The sequence below is a fragment of the Carassius auratus genome, chromosome 4 (assembly GCF_003368295.1).
Source record: "Carassius auratus strain Wakin chromosome 4, ASM336829v1, whole genome shotgun sequence".
In the NCBI taxonomy this organism is placed as follows: Eukaryota; Metazoa; Chordata; class Actinopteri; order Cypriniformes; family Cyprinidae; genus Carassius; species Carassius auratus.
In genome coordinates, this window is record NC_039246.1 from 23041237 (window position 1) to 23059202 (window position 17966).

Below are 17966 nucleotides of genomic sequence, written 5' to 3' on the forward strand. Positions count from 1 at the left end.
TTTTTCACAGGACTGATGGATTTTCAATCTACGAAACATTTGTCTGCATGACATCACCCATGGGTTTTAACTGCATTATTTCACCAGAAACTGTAGTAAGGAGAGAAACACTTTCATTACCTTCATAATTCACTTTGGAAAATCTTCCTCAGACACCCCCTTTCTCTTTAAAGCTAGTTATTACTACAGGAGCAAAAAAAACCCATCCTTGCTTGTCACAATGGCATGCATTTAATTAACTGTCTCATAACAGATTGTGATTACAAAACACTGTGGCGGATGAGATTCCTGGAGGCTGGCCTTGATAAAACTGCTGTGCATGGTCATCAAATTCTACGTCACACTTCCTTCTCAAGTGGTTAAGCAGATCAAACTCTACTAACATGCATTAACTTTATACTAATTGAGCTTGATTTAGACAGTTGGACTACCACACATACAGTATTATGGTTAAAAAATTTGAGGTCAGTAATTTTTTTTTTTTTTTGGCAAGAAGGCAATAAATTGCTAAAACTGTACTCCTACAAAAGATTTCTACTTCAAATAATGCTATTCTTTTGAATTTTCTATTCATCAAAAAATCTTACAAAAAAAAAAAATCCAATTGTTTCCAATAATGATAAGCATATTAGAAAGATTTCTTAAGTCTCATGACACTGAAGAAAAAGTCTGCTGAAAACTATAGTTATAAGTTATACCTTCAAACACCACAGACCTGCATTTGGCTCAAGCAAATTATTCTCACAAAAAGGGATTTGTTTAATTTTAAAGTGAGCAAGTGGGAGATTTTAAGGCGCATTTCTGTGCCAAAGGTTACAGAAATCAACAGTTCTTCTGGTGAATAATTACTATTTTATCATGGTTTGGAAAATCACATCTGATTGGCTTGTAGATGTGGGATGCCAGCAGACACAACACACAGCAGACTCAAGGTAAGCACGTCTTACCTCGGCGTGTGTGGAGGGTTATTAAAAGGAAGACAAACAGCATGCTGAGAGATGTGACAGGCCTGAAAGACCCAGACAGAGCCGAACGACGCCCCCTGATGACAGACAGCCACACGTTCTTTAGAGTACCGTTGTCCCGGGACATCTTGAGCAGCATGGGCAGTTGAGGCCACTTGAAGAGGCAAAGTGCAAACGTACACACAAAAGTTAATAAGCCTGGATAAGGGCTTCTAATCTTACATTTAAAAGGTAACGAGTGACTAATGGAGCTAAATAAGTGCTGCCTGAAATGAGATTTGGACATAGTTACACTACTTTTACACTCTAGGCCAAAAAATACACCAGCCATAACAGCCACAGCAATGACAAACAAAAGAATGTGTTAACAACAGTTAACATCAACTCGCAATGGCTTATCAGTCATCACCAGGTGCCATGTAGTCTGGTGGTGTGTCACAAATATTTACAGCCTTCTTTGATTCAGTCATTCACGTTTTCTTTTTGAATGAAGCGTGTTATTGAAAGAAATCTAATCTCGGGTGCCAGACATCACTGCAACTGTCTGATGATAAAAGTCAATTGTTTATAATTTGTTATAACTGAGAAGAAGAGAGAAAAATATGGGCATTATAAATGACTGCAAATGTCACTCACAGAACGTCTAAAGCAATCAGAGAGGCTGATTTCACAGGTCTGTCTTATTCACTTGACTATAAATAATCCTAGAAGACTCCCATGAAGCGCAATGAATGAGTGTGTGATACAGGTGGGCCTTAAGTTTTACAGCTACATTTTAAAGTTACAGTGTAAACCATACAACAAAAATACACCATACAAAGTTTTTTTTTTTTTTTTTTTTTAAATCATATCAATAAACAGGAAGTCTCACACTCCAAACTTACAACACTGGTTGAGCCTGATTATTATTAACTGCAACAACAATAACAATTGAAATCACAAAATAAAACATAAAAAGGATGAATTTAATTATAATGCAAAGCATAATAAATAGAAATTCACTATGAGATTCATTGAAGATTACATTGAAAAGTGTAAAGTGTAAATTATAAAGAGTAACTTAAGTTGTGTTAGATGAAGGCAAATGTGATTTACATGTTAAAAAACACGGAGCTGCTTCCGTGTACAACTGTTGGCACAAGCTACATTAAAGTGATTATTGCATTTAGAATATAGATATTTCACTTTCAAAAATGCATCGATTCGCTACCGAATGCCTTTGTTCCCCCCACGGATGGGTGAACCAACGCTTTTATGTTTATGTTTCAGGCAACCAACTGAAATAAAACAAGTTGAAATTGAAGTAAAGAAATTACTAAAACTAAATCAGAAAAAATATATAGGCTATATATTAAAAGTAAAAAAATATATACAAATAAAATATATTACATAAAATATAGTAAATATGAAAAAAACAATAACAAAAAAAAATACTACAATAATACGTAAATTATGCTTAAATAACATTTACGAAATTGTCCAGTAACAAGAAACAAAACAAAAACTCTAATTTCAGCAAATAACAGATTTTGATATACTGCACTTCTAGAAGTCTCCTTACATATTATTCACACTCTCATTATATGAAGATTCCAGTTACATCAGTTTCTGAAAAAAAGATATATATTTTTTTTTTCAAGTGGAGCTGGCCACCAAATCAAGGCCACAGATTTGTGTGACCAGCAAAAAAACAAAAAGTGCACCATTTATATTTATGTGTGTTTGTCTGTGCACACAAAACAGAGCACTGAAAATGCATTGTTAGAGTAACTCAATAGAGGTGGATGCATCTAGTCTGACATCTTCAGACCACACCGACCTCATTTATGAGCATGCTTTCAGCTACAGGACACACTTATTTGGAGGGACTTATTGGACCTCTTCACCTATACCCAGGTGGGCTGGTTAAGGAAAGACATTTCATCACTTTAAAAGAGGAGAGGGGGGAAAATTTTATCAGCAGATCTGAGATCCAATGACAAGCAGTGAAGCGAGTCGACTTGGGTCCTTGCAAAGCACTCCATACAGGCCTGATACTCCCTGGGGCTTCGCTCTCCATGTGTGGTCCCTCTCTGTTTCTCTCAGGGCCTGTGTGCCTCCGTGCACATGGACAATATGACAACACTGACGGCCCAAGATGAGCCAAGACAAGAAAAACAATCAAGCCAGGGCTGTGAACTCGACTGTGAGAGCTTGATTTTCACTGCCGTCCACTCCCTATCTGAAAGTGGCTGACAAACACACATATACACACAGGATCTTCTCTTTTTTCCACACTCAGCTTGGTAATGTAGCTTAATGGAGTGATGGTAAAGATCCAAATAAAACATGCCCCCCCCTTCTTTTACGTCTTCCATATGCTTTGATTTCAGTGCTCTGAAAGGAGGGAAAATGATTCATGCTGTTGGCGTGCGCAGCGGAGCTGCAGCTGGACGCTGCACCTGCAACTCCCAAATCTGGGAAAACAAGCTCCCGGGAGCAGGAGGAGAGAAACACACACACATATACATGCAGAATACCTCGTCACCATTCAAGGGCTAACTGATTACTTTGTACACAGAAGAGCAGCTTAAACTCTCTGGTTTATAGAAATTACATTCGTTAAAAGATACATTCATTAAAACAGCCACAAATGAAGAAGAGATCGTCACCTTCGTGATTCAAGCCAATAAAAAGCAGCTTTCCAACAATAAAGGCTTTAAAAAAAATTGTGACATTTCGGCTTTTATGATGATTTGTTGGGCTGTTATTAACTAAAGTGGAATGCCAAAACAGCACTAGATCAAAACACCACACTATTAGAGATCTTTGCGGTCCTCTTTTGTGACTGTTGCCCCCAAAAGGGAATTCTCCACAGTTACACACACATATGTAAAGACATTCCACACAATACCCCTGCACATACACAAACATACCAGGAATAACGACCCCATTATTTCTCAATCCTCGGGGACATTCAGATTGATAGTGTTTTTAGTAACTGGTTTTAAAGCATATTTTGTTTTGCAGTAAATTTCAGAAGAAAAACGAGCCTTCAATGTTCCAAAACATTGCATGTTATAATTGAAGGGATAATTCACCCAAAAATTTTGAAAAGTTTTGTATTTCTAATTCGTGATGGGTGTGTTTTTTTGCTTTCTCATCCTACGCTACACCTACGTCAGGGTTCCCAAATCTTGCCGGTGATGGCCAATGCACTGCAGAGCTTAAAAAAAAAAAAATTATCTCGTGGGCCAGATTTAATGATCCCTGTCCTACGTCATCTAATGGAACGCCACTCTCTCATGAACGCATGTATGACAGTTAGGAGAAGCTAGGTTTATAAAGTTTTAAATATGGATGTTTTTCTTACACAAATGCTTTGATTCGCTTCAGAAGGCCTTTATTAACCCCCAGTGTGGAGCACTTTTATGATGGATGGATGAACTTTATTTAGCTTAAAAATCTCGACCCCCATTGGCTGCCATTATAAAGCTTGGAAGAGCCAGGACATTTTCAGTATAACCCAGGCCCTGTCTACACGGAAACGTGGTTAGCTGTTTACGCAGAAATTTTGTATCGTATAGGCGATTTGTCCACACGGATCCAGTGTTCTGGGAGAGTGGAACTGATATTTTTTGAAACCGGTTCCCAGAGACGATAAATATGAAAACGCCATCCTTGCGATTTCGTGTAGACAGCAAATCTGTAAAATTTTCTGAAACGATGACATCATCAGCCCACGTTTCGCCGCTAGTCAGGTTTTTGTCTGAAAGAAGAAAGTCACACATACGTAGAATGTGTTGAAGGTGAGTAAATAATGGGGTTATTTTCATTTTTGGGTGAACTGTCCCTTTAAGTGTACAAGTAAAAAAAAAATTGCTTTGAGACATCAACACCTTATTTTCCTGTTAACTGACATAAAAATATTTGAGCATATTTATAAAAAGGATATACAGTGTTGTGATGCATCTAAAGTAAAAAAATATATATTTATTCCATTAAAATGTTTACGTTTATAAGTATATTATATTATAAACAGTATGCTGTGCAATGTATCACTGACAGTAAACTGATGACTTGTGTATGATGTACTGACACACAGGATAAATTGTTTGCAACAGGTGCTTTGTCATGTTCAGTGTTGACAGCGCCTACATGTCACAAGAAATGTAGACATGGTGTTTGAGCCCTAAATTCCTGCAAAAGTCTGTTATATATATATAAATATATATATATATATATATATATATATATATATATAACTACTGTATGCAACTCATAATGTATCTAATTACAAGTAATTTTTATTTTTATTGAAAACTAATTGCAATAAAAACTACTTATTACACTTACAATTTACATATTAATATTTCATTGCAAAGTGCATATAACAATAATTCATTATATTACTTATTTAAATACCACCCCCCCCCCCCCTTCTTATTTCTATTATCCATTTCAGAGTGTGAGCTGCAGTTTAATGTAATTCTAACATATATTTACTGAAAACAAATTTCACTAATTATGGCATTATGTTTACTAATTAAATACAATTTAACAGTATTTTTTTACTTGCAAAGTGCACATATAATAATAATAATAATAATAATAATAATAATAATAATATTTATATTATTGTATAAATTATTTATTGCAAAAAAAATCATCTCCAAAAAAAGTTTTTATAAATGAGATCTTTTTCTATAGTGTTCCTATAATGTATTTCAGAATGTGAGCTATATTTGATTGCACTTTGATATTAAAGTGTGTCTATGAAGGTTAAAAATTGATTGAGATATTACAGAACTTAAGATGTTTTGCATGCCAACTATGACACAGGAAAATAGACACACAAGGACATTCACACACACACACACACACACACACACACACACACAATCCCTCACGCAAACTTGTGCAGCCCCTCTATTCACACGCAAACAGCTGGGTGAGGAATGTGGGAAAAACATGCTCCCAGATCTGTTTTGAATAGCACTAACTTCACTGGTCACCCACTGCCACTTTGAAGCATTCAGAAGGACTCTTGATACTTCACAGACAGACTGTAATGTGGGATTATGGCGTGCTGCTGGATGTTTGTAGTAATATGACCTTTGTCCTACCGTGAAGAGATTGCTGTACCTTATGATGGTGCATATGGTTCCATATCACACATATTGGACCTGTAAAAAAAAAACAAAAAAAACATGAGATATGTATCCATGGGTACACATGTCAAAAACATAACAATGAAAGACTGTTAGACTTTTATCTCACAGTGAGATCAATTATCTGATTTCAGCAACAATGGTGGTGACAGACATAGTGACGTATCACACTCTTGTAACTGTCTTTTCTTGCCCACTCACAATATTGCAGTAACAACTTTAGTTTTTTTTGGGAGGGGAGAAATATTTAGAAATATATAAATTTTGATTTAAGTATGAAACTGTATGAACTGTACATAAGGAGCCGAGTTGGTTGGGATGGTGCAAAAGCTTCCCTAAACAGTCCCGTCTCCCTAGTCGATTCATATTTTCCTGGGCTGTCAGCGCTGCCTGGCTTCACTCTCTGACTCAGACTGGGAGCTCAAGGTTGTCACTCTTTAGTTGCCATCGCTAAAATGCTCATGGCCTGAAACCAGATTTTAATGGGTGGGCCGCCTCTTCCCTGGGGACAAATGAGTAGGCAATGCTCATCAACGGTCCCGGAACAAAGTTCTCGATCAACCCCTCACCTGATGATAACAATGTCTGTCTGTAGTACACTTGGCTGACAAATTTTTCATTTTCTTCTGACAGCTGGAAAATGCAGATATGTTATAAATGCCTTTAGGGTGTTGGTCCTTCAACATGTAGGTCATGACCTAGTAAGAAAAAAAAAACAAGCTGAATTTGAATAAACCATGTAATTCTGCATAGTTAAAACAGGAATAGACTTATATAAATAGGCTTCTCAAGAAAAGAGGAAATGTTTCAAAGCTTTTTGAAGTATTCAAAAGCTGTTAAAAAAAAACTACAAAAAATAATAAATACAAATATTAAATAATAAATGTATATTTACAACATTTACAAAAATGTATTATACAAAATTATATTATTAATTTTAAGTATTTTACATTTTGTTATATTTAAATAAACACGCACGCCAGTATATACAAGCTATATACGCTCATATACAAGCTATATACGCTCATATAAAAACGTACATATTTTCAATTTAAAAGGAATAATACATAATTATTTTAAAAATACACACACAATAAAAATTACAAATGTGTGGTTTAGAATTGTATTTTAATAATTGTATAATAAATATAATTATAGATATATTGTGTATTATTACATTGTATGACACTGTTTAACATTAATAATTCATTTTTGATATGTACAGTATTATTGACAATATAATAATTTGTAAAATTATATATATGTGTGTGTGCATTTGTATCATTTTATTTATATTAATTACTACAATAACATTATTTATGTGAATAATATGTGATTGTGTGAGTACTTTTTTTTTTTGAAGCCCAAACCACACAACAGACTCACCTGTTTTCAGTTATAAAAGAAGGGGTCCTGTCTTCAGGGTGCTATACATAAACTTGAAGGCACTGTGTGGTGGTGACTGCCACGCTAAGCTGGACTGGTGTAACGTGCCAGTTTAAGAAACTACATACAGCTGCTGCTAAGGCCAGAATTGACTTTGGCAAACGCTCTGAAACCTCAAGATCCTTAACAACTTATGTCCTCTCTGCCATCCAAGGCAAGCAGAGCCCTGTCAGAGTCATGTCAGGAAACCTCAAACCAGAGGAGTGTATCGCAGAGGCCTGCAGGCACTTACACCAGCGCCTCCTGCAACTACATGAGCCAAGAAATAACATCTTTGGGCGATTTATGTCTTTTGCACGACCACAATACTAGGAAATTACATGAAATACTGTACAACTGCTTTTACAGCACTAAACGTGGTGACAGTAGAGTCTCCGTTGCTGGTATGCAAGCCAAAAATAATGTTATTAATGCAGGAAAATACACAGCATACATTTGACATACATTTGGACACTTTTTAATTAAATATAAAATGATAATATATGACGCGATATTTATATTTTATGGCTGTTCACTAAAAATGGACGCATCAACTGATCTAATTTTCCATTGTTTATGCCTGTTTGATAACTCGAGTCTTAAAAGTACGTTGTCTTACACTTCTGTTGTAACTATATAGTGATACGTTAGCATAAACTTGTTTCTAAACACATACGCGTCGTTTTGTTGTGAAATAAATGTATTTATCCATGCCTGCCAGGAAGAAAAACTCGAAACGCCACATACAACGTCGTTATCGTTACGGATGTTAATTAGATTACGCAAACGGTTTTGATTACGTAACGTTACCTGTACAGTGTTGAATTACGTAATCACGTATATTAATATGAGTAATTTAATAAATAACATATTATATGTTAAATATAGGCGTATATGTCAATGTCAACTTCTGTCAAAAATCACGATTTTAAACATGATTCGTTATTTTATCCTGCTTGATTATTATTATTAAAAAATTAAAATGGAATTGATGCGTATTAGTAGCCCTAGTTTCTGTCATTGAAAAGTGTGAAAAAACATGTTTGTTATAATTTTAGCAAAAGTACAAGATTTAAAACAATAATTTAAAAATACAATAAAAAAACGACGTTGGAGCACTTTCTAACACTAGAGGGAGCAGCGGACAAAATCCACCGATGACGTGTCGAGCACGTGGCAGCGCCTGTGAATGGAGCACACCAAACAAAGCAGAAATGTTCTTTCACATCTAACGTAAGTTCGTGCAGACAACAATAACTCTGAATCTCCTTCAGAGGATTGAAACTTTACAGATGATGTAGTTGCACTTGTTCAGAGAGAGATAGGCGGCGATCTTAAGTTGCTAAAAAAGGTGTCAGTGCTTTTGGAGCAATTAAAATCAGAATAAAAGCAGCTGGAGGAGCAGGTAAAGCCACAGAGACTCCCTTAACAGTATTTAAGTGTTGTAAAGTATATATAAATAAATATATAAGCTTAGCCATTTTATTACATTATTTTTATTTGTCTCATGTGAGACAAACTAGACCAAATGCTTGTCTATTTATTTATTAAGTATTTTCGTTTTATTTATTATTTGTGACTGCATTAAAATAAATTTACAAAACTGATATTGCATATGCTGAAAGCATATTAAATGCAAGTGAATAGTCTACTTTAATGATTTAAATAACTTTTGTGAAAATAAAACGTTAGTATATTGGTCAAATTATGTTCCATTGTCATTCAGCGTGACATATTTATGTAAAAATGAAACGCATATTTATTCTGAACTGTGCTTAGTAAAACATATATAAATGGTCATACTTCATTTTATTATATTTAAAAATTCTAGCAGTTTGAAGGATAGTGGTAAAGAAAAAATAAAAGCGTATTAAATCTTTGTTTTGATGCCTGAAACCCCTTTTATTCTTTGACTCATATATAAATAATTTGTTATATTTTTCTGTATTTATTATTTTTGTTTTGCAAATTTCTAGTTCTGTTATTCATTATTATTTTGGTGTTATTTATAAAATCATAGAAATTATGATCTTTGTGTATTTATTTATTTTAGGAATACTTTTATTTATTTGTGTGTGCATGCAGGTGCTGACTGTCCCCTTTTCAGTGCCAATGCTCGTGTCGGCTGCCCTGTCCGTGGCAGAGGAGTCCCAAGTGAAGCTGGAGTCTTTACTGGAGAAGGAGAGACTTTTGTCCAACAATTTGCAGCAGCATCTGCAGGGCGCACAGGTCTGGGCCGACAGCATTGGGCAGGTCTTGGGTCAGCTAGACAGCTAGAGAGGCATATGAAGTACCTTCAATGTTTGTCTCATATTGAGGAACTCAGGTAAGTGTGTCGCCACTGATGGTTTATACTGGTATTTAACACAGGTTCCACTTCAATTCTTTTGTGTTGCATTAGTGACAGCATCCAGCAGTATCTGATGACCAATAGTGTGTGGGATGCGGTCGGTGCGATAGACGGGATGGCCTCTCTGGATTTTTGGGTGAACTAATGTTAGACAAACTATATGAGATGCTGTTCGGTTTTATTAACAGTATTATTGATTTATTTTATAATTTATTATTTATTTTATAACTTTTTAAAGATACAACACTGGTCATTTATTTTATACAAAGATTTTCTTAAAGTATGAGACACACTACACCAGATGCTGCTAAGACTAATCATTTTATTTACAGTATTTTTTTTTACTTATTCTGAAATTTATTTAGGTTATTATTGTTATTATTATTTATTTTTTATTAAGGTGCAAACTGGTAATTTTCCTTTAACAGGTGTTGAAGTGATGACCTTATATCAGAGTCTCCTCCAGTGCAGTCCCAGACTTCTCCACTCTCATTGCCCATTCAGATCATGCTGCTTCTCCTCAGTAAGAGGTTCAGATATCTCTTCACTGAAAACTGCCTGACAAACAACTTAAGCAAGGTTAGCGACTACACATTTGTGCGAGTAGGCAAACTATTTATAAATTATCATATGGACATCAATGATATGATATTAACTTACATTTTTCACCTTTACAGCCAGAGTGGTATTTGACCCAAGTCCTCATTTGGATGGGAAACAACTCCAACTTTATGGATGAGAAGATTCAGCCTATATTGGATCATGCTGGAGCATAAGTTAATGAGAGGGTATGTTCAACATTGCATTGGTTTTTCTAAATGCATATTATAGATTTATTTATTGTTTTCACCTTGTACTTTTTAATCCAAATTTCATAACTTGGTCTTCCAGTCAATCAACCATTTTCTCTTTGGTGACTTATGGCAGATTTCTCAAATCCCCGTCCCTTTCTTACAGTTGACTGCAAGCTTGCATTCAGATCGGCCTCCATTCAATCAACAACCTATTGATAGAACCATTTTTTTTTCTATAATGCATGTACATCACAATATGAATGAGAAAATCTTCTTCAGTGCAAATCTGTAGGCACCAGTCTGTAGGCATCAGTCTGTCCTCCAGGTGGAGCTTTGCAGAGGACTCTTGACACTAGCGCAGGAGAAGCTCATCAATGACGCTCCTGTACGACGATGCTCTCTTCTTCCACCTAGTGGACGAGGTGCTGCAGTTCGAAAGAGAGCTCCGCAGCACCCAGTTACCCACGAGCCCACCCTGGTGTCTTGCACATACTGCTGGAGCAGACCATGTTCCAGAAATGCATTTCGACGTCAAATTTTCAGTTTCTATGATAAATTAAATTTTGTATGTTTTTGCTCTCTAGTGGCTGTGGAAAAAGTGGATGTTATGCTGTCTGCAGAGGGAGCCTCTCAGTATAAAGACATCACTGATATGGATGAGCTCAAAACAGAGATTTTGCAGAGATCTTTACGACCCTTCTGCTGGTCATCACAGGTATCAATTTAAAAAAAAAAATCCTTTTGATCAGTTTTATCATCCTCATCGAATAAGATCATTCATTTCTTTATTTTTTTGTCTGACTGACCCCCAACGTAAAAATGTAGAATGGTCAAAGAAATCGTGTCAGGAATAACCATACTTAAAATCTGCATACAGTAATGTGTCAGGTTTTTTTGCTCTCATCCTTAGCTGATCTTCTATAACCATTTCAGTGAAGGCGGGGAGGCACAGCTTCAATACGATGTGACCAGAAATCTCTTCCCTCTTTTTGGACACTACTGCAAGAGACTTGAAAACTTCTTCAAACAGTAAGTGTGTTGAATCGGAGCTAATATTAAGAAAAACCTGATTCTAATGTCTCTGTTTCTTCGTCTCAGTGTGAAGGAGGCCTGCATCATCCTAACTATTAAGGTCAGCCCGGCACTGCTGTTGTGTGATGTGCTGAAGCAGTCAGAGGAAAATGAGGGCATTCTGAATCCTCATCAGCAGCCCAGTCCAGATTTAGCGCTCAATGAGCTGGGAGTCTATAAGCTGTCCCCCAGTGATGTGCAGATCCTACTCAACCTCCGTTCAGCCTGGCTCAACCAATCATAAATCACCCAAAGCAGCATTAACAAAGCATCACCAAGCATTAAAACTCCTGTTATACTTCAGATATGACTTAATGAAATATTCTACATCAGCTGCACTATAGTATTTAAAAAGTGGACTGAAGGGAAGGGAATTGAGAAGAGTATGCTGATGTACAAATGTAAAACTTAAAACTCTTTTGGGCTGAAGGAGGAGGCTGAGCTGGTGGATAGTGAAACATGCCCATCAACCTCTACACCTGCTGTGTTCAGCAGTGCATGAACAGCCTTTCAGCCTAAATGGAGTAATAAGAGTAAACAAAACTCAATTAACTACAACTTAAATCAAACAGACGAAAAGAGAGAGGTCAAAATAAACCACAGTCCCATTTGCTAAAAATAATGCACTCTGTAAAAACAGCGTATGTGTATCCAACACAAAATAAGGTATGTCTTTAGATTAAATAAAATCTACCTGTCTAAACAGATCGCTCTTTGTCCAGCCTGTAGTGCTTCCACTGCGTCTGCAAAAGGGCTCATTGTTGATAGAGGAACATTATTAACAGCAAAGAGAAGCAGAATCTAAAGAGATCAAATACAACTCTGCTCAGGAAATACAGAGTTCTGGCATGAAACTCTGATGGCGCAGTCTGATAGGTCTAACTCAATCTGACGTAATGACATCATCATCACATGGCACATCTGATTCACTCCTGTATCGGTAGCCAATGAGCTTGCTGCTCAACATTTAAATATATGACTCGAGCTTGCCGTAGCAGTTGCAGTGGGCTTCAGACACCCTCCACCTTCCCCAGCTCCACCTGTATAGATCTGCTATGAGGTGATTCATGTATGCTATATGGGGGTTATTTCATGAATGTTATATTTAGGATCGCCAGACATGGACAACAGCCCATCAACACCCTGAACTCCACCTGAATAACACAGTCACCATTACACTTTTATAGTAAAACAACATAAGTTTTTGCTAAGAGTATGGTTAAATGTGGTTAAACACCCAAAAAGAGGCCTTTTTGGGGATCAGATTTGTCTGCCCACCATTCCTGCATACAAAAAAGATCGACCAAGAGAAGATGCTAGATATAAAGATTACTCTCTAACATGTGCAGGATATCAGCCTCCAGCAGGCGGTCTCTGTTGCTAGAGGCCTGATAGATGCTGAGCGCACATTGCAGAGCTTCCTGAGCAGATATTAAGGGCCTCCAGGGTTCCTCACCTCCCTCAGAAGAACTTGACAAAGCCTGCAATGCCAACGATCGACCTAGAACAGATAGAATCCACATTCATCATAGCAGTATCTACTAAGCCATTTTTGGAAAGAAATAGCCATGGCATAGCAAAATAATTAGTTTGACATTTAATTCTGTGTAAATGTAATGCTTAAATACATGACCAATGACAACTCAGTGTGCAAAATGACATAAGATAAGAAGAACATTCACAATTTAGTACTCAAATATCACGTAACATTTTCAGTTCTGAATATTATTTCAGTGTAAGTTAATGGGAGAATTCCATGCATTCATCTTAAACAAACAAACAAAAACTAAATGAAAAAGGGAAAGCAAAACAAAACAGAAAAAAACTAAATGGAACAAACGAAATATAACATTTAAACAAAACAAATAGCACACCCAATGCAATTTACAAAACAAAATTTCTATATGTTAAGCAGCTGAGTTAACACATTTTAGATAACAGCAAAGGTTAAGTCCACATGAATATCTACTTGTGTCAGGCTTCAACAAACATTTTGAGCATAATAATATCAAAAAACCTGTTGCTGCAGTAGTTTCTGTGTGTCTTCCTGTTCCTCTCAACTCACAATCTCCTAAACAGACACACATCAGCCATCAGAAAGAGTCAAATAGCACTAAATCAAAATCAACTGTCGTAACAAACTACTGACCTGTAGCATGGACGTACTGTCTTCTCTGGGTCTGCCACGGTGTGTGTTGAGTTGGACACCTTGTAGGAGTAACAGGGTTTAGTGTCAAGGTCTCCCCAGGCCTCAGTCTCCTCCAGACCCTCTTTCAGTGGCCAAAACGCCTCTGCACTGCTGTCCGCACCTGCACAAACAAGCACAAGTGGTCAAAAAACACCAGATACCAGTTAGATCCAGCAACATTCACACCACATTAAACTTTGCAAAGCAGCTAACCAGAGCAGATTGCAGTTCAGGGACATGGCCTACGAGGGAGCGAGCTACCGCCAGCCCACAGTGCAGCCAGAGAAGGAGATCCATGCGTTCTCTCGCTTCCACTTCTTCTGGAACTGCTCCACTATGGAGATCAAGAACAGACTTTTTGTCCCGGGAGCTTGTCTGCAGAGAAAAAGACAGAGAGATAAAAGCCTAATGAAACTGATGCAAGATCTGAATTAAGCACTGAATTTATCTCAGTAAATCAGAGGTTGATTATTACCTGATGTGCTTTGGCTCTGGGTCATCTGAAAGCAGAGGAGGGTGGTCCAGGACTCCTGGATAAAGAGGAGCCTCAAAGCAGATACTGACAGATCTGTACTACAATAGAGAGGAAAGATGTTCAGATTTATAATGGATTCAAACATACAGACAAGCATGCATTCCCAGGGGCCTACGATACCATAAAAAGTTTTTGAAATTTTCATAGGCTTCTTTTTTGACTTAAAAAAAAAAAACCTTAATATTGGTAAATATTATTACAATTTAAAATAACTGCTTTCTATCTTAATATGTAATTTATTCCTTTGATGAAAAAGCTGAATTTTTAGATGCCACTACTCCTGCTGCTGCTGGAAATCCTGATGCATTTTTTTTTGGGATTTTAAGTTCAAAACAGCACTTATTTGGAATATTATAAAAGTCTTTACTCATATTTTCTGAATAAATTAATGCATCCTTACTGAATATAACTACTAGTTTCTTAAAAAAAAAAAAAAAAAACACTGATCCCAAGCTTTGTAACAGTAGTGTTCATACAGACACCCACACAACTTCACAAACATGCATTTTTCCTCATGATTTAAGTTTCTGTACTACTTGGCAGACATCCTGACCTGGTGCATGTTGATATTGGACATTAACAGTCTGATCTCCACTGCCAGCTCCATTTCTTCAGGATCGGTGTTCAGAGGATGTGGAGTAAAGAGCTCTGGACTAACCAGAGCTTGTGCTTCTTTAAAAAGTATGGTCTGAAAGGAGCAATAAAGAGACATTATGTTCACTTTGTCCTTAATGTTCTTGGCATTCAGCAGATGCATTTATATTTGTGTTTATAACTTTATACTTTACAGCTATTAATGCTATAGGGTCAAACAATGTTAAAATGCTTTTATAGGCCTAGATCTGGAAGAACAATTTAACAGAAATGAAAGCTGGAAAGCTTTAACGGTAAAATGGAGCACCTTGAATTCTCCTAATGTGAGTTTCCTGGCACCGAGCTGGAGACCCTTGGACTCGTCACTGCTGGAGACAAACAGGAAGTGCTAGAGCGTTTCTCCTGAGATTCGGATAACTCTGGGGGTTAAAGAAAATAATGTGTTATGGAGATTTATTATCTGTAATTGTCCATAATAAGATGATAATGAAATGATACCCGGAGTCAGTGGCTCAGGCAGGTCATGTATAGTGCTACATATAGCCAAGATGAGGTTAACTCTGGCCATCAGGAGTCACCTGGTCAATTTTTGCCATAAAGATCCTTGATGTCTTTACATTGCCTACTGTTAACCACTTCCTTTATTACCCAAGTAAAAGATCATACAAAACATTAAGCTTTTTACAAACAGTACAGTATTTTGTCAATGATGTACATGTATAAAAACAGGTTAACTAGAAGATTGGAAGACAGCGGTTTCCCTTCATTAAATATTTCCTATGGCTGTGGGATTCAATGTGAATTTTTCAGTGTCACATGCTGCTACAGAAATCTTTCTAAATATGCTGAGTTGGTGCTAAAGAAACATATAAACTCTACACTTTACTGTAAAGAAATTAACTGCTGTATTGCTTTTGTAAACTGAGTATTTTTTTAATTGTTTATGCTGCTTTACCCAAGATGGTTTCTCTGCTCTGTGGTGGCCTGCATGAGGTACAGGCATCTCATGAATTGTGAGACTGCTGAGTTTTTTTAAATGCCTGAATGAAGGCCCCCAAATCTGTCAATACCTTTACCTGTAACTGCGGAGCGTATGATCTTATTAAACTCTTAGTGTTGACACGGGTGCTGCTTGTCATAATTTCCTCATTAGCGGAGTTCCAAAAACTCTTTTTCAACTCTATGAAAAGTGATTCAGCTCTCATAATGACGAGTTTGCCAGAGAGAAGGCAGCACTTTGTGTGCTGATCGATGTTGGAAGTCAGGATGTGCCTGTCATTATAGGGGAAATAATACTGCTGTAATGAGCAGTCACAAATATGCTCTATGGTTTCTCACTTACTGTGCAATCTTGGCTGAAAGCAAAGCTCCATGAACACAGGGCCATAAGCTGTGGGGTTTCCAGAAAGTCACCATCGCAAGATTCCAGAACTCCAGAGCTTTGCAGGGCACAGTCCAAAGCCTTACTTTAGAAAGCGTGTGTGGATCTAGACACAAACATAAACACATATTAAAAAAAAATGCTTTTCTTGTCCTTACATGGTGTGAAATCAAAACATCTGATTACCTACATTGCTGTTCAAATGCTTGTGGCCAGTAAGATTTAATTTACAGAAAGTAATAGTTTCATTTGGCAACGATGAATTAAATTGACCAGTAAATTATAAACATAAACATAAGACTTAGGTCTTTTAAAAAAATTAATTATATATTTTGGGTCATTATATATGACCCAAATATGACATGCAAAATGTATAAAATGGTAAATTAATCAAAAAATATATAGGAAATGGCAACCCTTATTGTCTCTGCAAGTTTCTTGGGCTCTGGGTCAGTGACCATAATCTGACCTCCACAGGGAAACAGTAACTGTCTGCTTGCATAATTCCTGCATGTCACCCATGAACGTCAGTTACAAAATATAGACATTTTTCCAACTCTAATGGACACAGAACTGGAAAATCCATTCTAAAGGTTTGCATTGAACAGGCTGTGAACTCAATTTTAAGCAGCTCTTGTCAAAGTTAATCAACATGATGTGTATGTGATAATTTCTTTATACCTTCTCTCCAGAGAGAGCATCTCAGTGTAGGTGAAGTGAGGTTGAGGGGCTGATGGGTCCCCAGATCAATTGATCAGTTGATCCTGTTCAACAACATCCTCTGCACATGCACCAGAACAGTTATTACCATGTGAGAGTAGCACGCCTTGAAACCCATTATTCATTGCATTTCAATAGACTTTTGCAAGAGAAATTATATTCATGAACATTTGGATTAATGTTTACTATTAGCAAGTATTAAAATGAATGCAACTCCAGCATCAGTGAGATAACAGCATACCGAGTATATGTATTGAAAAGCAGGGCGAGGTGGGCCAGATTCTCCCACTTGGCCTGATAGTACAGAAGCTCTAATGTGTCCTTAGTAAGTGCAAATCTATAACTGTCCCATCATCCACTGGGGCAGAGAAGTATGGCTGGCCTCAAGCTCTGCATCTTGATCATCATAAACATTCCACAGCTACAGAATAAAAAGAAAACAAACATGAAAGATACTTTTACAGACGACTGAAAAAAAAAGTAATAATATTTAATTAATTTAACTTCATAAAATAATTAATATGAATCATTTTAATGATCTGACTCAAATTCCTAAATTAAATTAAATTACCCCCCTCTTTTATTATTTAGAGGTCCTTTGAACAATGTTTTGGACAGTGGGCCTTTAAGTCAATATGAGAACCACTGCTCTAAAGGTGATGTGGATTAACCTTCAGCTATTCCATCATGTCCACGAGAAGATCTGAGGCCAGTAATATTAGGGGAGTGATCACTGTATCTGCTCTGATGTCAGCCATCTGGCATTGGTATTAGGGCTATGGTTTCCCACTAA

The 17966-nt window shown here is 36.7% G+C and overlaps 1 pseudogene; it reads left to right on the forward strand.

Moving 5' to 3' along the window:
* Positions 1-8718: 8718 nt before the first annotated feature.
* Positions 8719-12457, forward strand: LOC113056841 (RAD50-interacting protein 1-like; annotated as a pseudogene).
* Positions 12458-17966: the final 5509 nt, after the last annotated feature.